At 40.1% G+C, this 2,893-nt stretch overlaps 1 long non-coding RNA gene across 1 annotated transcript in view; it reads right to left on the bottom strand.

Annotated features, from left to right (window-relative positions):
• Nucleotides 1-154: 154 nt before the first annotated feature.
• Nucleotides 155-2,893, bottom strand: part of LOC109378051 (uncharacterized) — a 30,283-nt gene continuing 27,544 nt past the window's right edge. The window contains exon 4 of the long non-coding RNA XR_002122951.1: nucleotides 155-209. This is a non-coding gene — a long non-coding RNA (uncharacterized LOC109378051). The remainder of the gene's footprint in view (nucleotides 210-2,893) is intronic.

The following is a 2,893-nucleotide window of genomic DNA, read 5'->3' as shown; positions in this document are numbered from 1 at the left end:
GGAGGACAAGCCTCCAAAAGCTTCAAATAGGTGGCTTCATTCCAAGAGGCTCTGAGCTAAGGTTGTCATCCACACCATGGTGAAGTGGGGGAGGAGGAGATGGGGGTGCTCATAATAACAGCAAGTCTATCCAATGAAAGGTTCCAGTATACTCACCCCCAGATATTTCCATACTTTTTAAAACATTTCTTGTCAAAATCCCATACACCCTATAAGGAGAAACAAAATTAGATTATTAATCTAAATAAATATACTGAACCCTACCTCTTATTGGGACAAAAATGACCCAAATCCCTTGAAATCAGGTTTACTGGCAGATAGTGGGAAGCTCTTACTCAGAGGTGTTTTAGGAAATGGAGAGAAAGTAAAAGAGATATTTGAAACAGAGAACTTCAAATCGCTCTTGAATTTTCTCTGAGTAGTGTAGATACTGAACAACTTAATTTTGTCTGTGATATTAAGTAACTCCTTGTCTCTTGGAAGGTTTTTTTTGGCACATGTGTTGTCTCTAAAATCTCATAATCCTCTGAATTATTACCTCCATGGACACTGACAGCTGAAGCTGAGAGAAAGTGAGCATGGCCTGCACACTCTTTGGTCTCCTGGTTAAGCATTATTTTCATTTATCTCATGAGCCCTATCTACAATTCTAACGGAATTAGAGAGTTTGAGACACAAGCGACCTCTTTTATTCTAGTAGATTTAAATAAATCTAAGACACGTTTGTTGAGTGAGAAACTGAGTGAGGGGATGAATGACAAAGTGGATTTGCCCTCCAGTTTTCCAGCTCAACACAGAAAAGATGGGGAGATGGTACCACTCTACCAGGACAGAGCAAATTAACACACTTTCTCTGAGTTTCACTTCTGTCACCTAAAAAACATATCTTCCTATTGCTGTTTCAGCTATGATATTAGATGTTTTAACTGTGTAAAAGAAGGTCCCAGAAATGTGGGTCTAGGGGAGTATCTATAAGTAGTTGATCTGGGCATGGAGGAAAGGAAATTATTGCTTTTTCAAAAGGAAAAATGTATGGGAAGTTCTTAGACTAATAGAAACACTGAGGACCTCAGTTAGGAGAATTAGGATCTGGGCTGTGGGAAAAGAAATTTGGGGCAAGAGCAGCCTGCATGCAAAGCTCTGCCTTCTGGCCTTATGGGTGTGAGCTGGTAACATTTGGTCCAGGGACCAAGCCCCCGGTGTCACATAAGGACCGGATCAATCACAAAGGCTGCACCAAAATCCACAGTCCACATGTCAACTAGTATATTCCATTCAGTTAAATTCAATGTTTAATAATTTTNCAATTAACAAGCTCTGGACATTTCTGGATGATGGATTTGTTCAAACTGTCCAATTGCCAACAGTACACATTTGAATTGATTGTTTGGTTCCTTGGTAGGAGCTCAAAAAATACAACACCTTTAAAATTCCACCATACTTGAGAGCATAACCTTCCTCTGATGAATGTCTGCTTTCAATGTTGTTTCATCGAATCATCTCGTTGGGACCAAGACTGTTTGCGCACCACATTGCTGTGAACAACCCACTTTTGTGTGTGTGTTTTGTAATGTGGGTTTGACTCGATCAATGCCTTTATTTTGTTGTCATCAACCTTAGTGGGCCTCCCTGACCAAGGAGTGTCATTGAGATAAAAATCACCAGCACGGAATTTCGTGAACCATCATTGGCACTGATGTTCTTGTAGAGCATTGTCACTATAAGCTTTATGCAACTTTTCACAAGCTTGATGCACGTTCTTCCCTTTATGGAAGTAAAACAGTAAAATATAGCAAAAATGCACAATTTGGTCTTCCATCTTCAACTTGTTGTAAAATCTCCAAAAGTCAACCAAATCGCTCAATTTTTTAAAGAATGAAGCTAGAACTGTCAGCTGTCAAATGACATAGCAACAGCATAGATGCGAATGACTCTAGTACTTCCTAAAATGAACTAGTGCCATCTGTCGCAAACATGCATCATGACTTTTCTGACAACCCAATAGCATACAAGCACCACGTTACACCTCTCCCGCTGCTCTCACCACACCTTCAGCAGCTCCGAAGGGGAACAGCTGCTGTAACCGGCTGAGGCCACTCCATACAATCCTCAAGTCCATCAGCCCACCAGGAAACAGGGTGGTTTGGAAATATACTACATCTCTTCAAAGTTAGTAGAATAGGGTAGATAAAGTGATACTTGTATGAACTAAGTGTCTTGGCTTAAAATTCATTTAAAATTCCAAACTCTATATTTGTGGAGAAAGTAAAAAATACTGAGCAGAAATAGTTTTCCATTCTGTGTACCTATACCCACAGCCCCTTTTAAAAAAATTATTATTATTAGTTTCAGGTGTACAAAACAATGCAATTGTTATCCTTTTCATCCCTCACAAAGTGACAAACTCCCTCCCCCTTCCACTGCACTCCCTCTACCTGCAGCCCTTTTAAAAAACTACATAATAAATCCAGATTTTAATTTTAAAATGTTTGGATTATAATAACAGTGAATCATGTAGAAAAGGGAAAATGACATGCATTTATGAGCATAGTAGAAAGCTCTGAAATAATGCATTTTATCCAATTAAAGGTGACCTAAGGAAAGAAAAAATGGAGAACAGGCCAATTATCAACCACTGGACAGAGAGTGATGTCAGGAGTCCCTGGGCCATCAAAGCTGGAGAGTAGTGATAACCTGCACCTCTCCAGCTTGATTCAGAATGTAGACCTGGACACCTGGTGATATATTGGATCCCTAGGAGGACAAGCCTCCAAAAGCTTCAAATAGGTGGCTTCATTCCAAGAGGCTCTGAGCTAAGGTTGTCATCCACACCATGGTGAAGTGGGGGAGGAGGAGATGGGGGTGCTCATAATAACAGCAAGTCTATCCAATG

This window comes from Hipposideros armiger, unplaced genomic scaffold (genome assembly GCF_001890085.2).
Source record: "Hipposideros armiger isolate ML-2016 unplaced genomic scaffold, ASM189008v1 scaffold_1712, whole genome shotgun sequence".
In the NCBI taxonomy this organism is placed as follows: Eukaryota; Metazoa; Chordata; class Mammalia; order Chiroptera; family Hipposideridae; genus Hipposideros; species Hipposideros armiger.
Note: the sequence above shows the minus strand (reverse complement) of the source record. Positions and strands in the feature narration are given on the sequence as shown.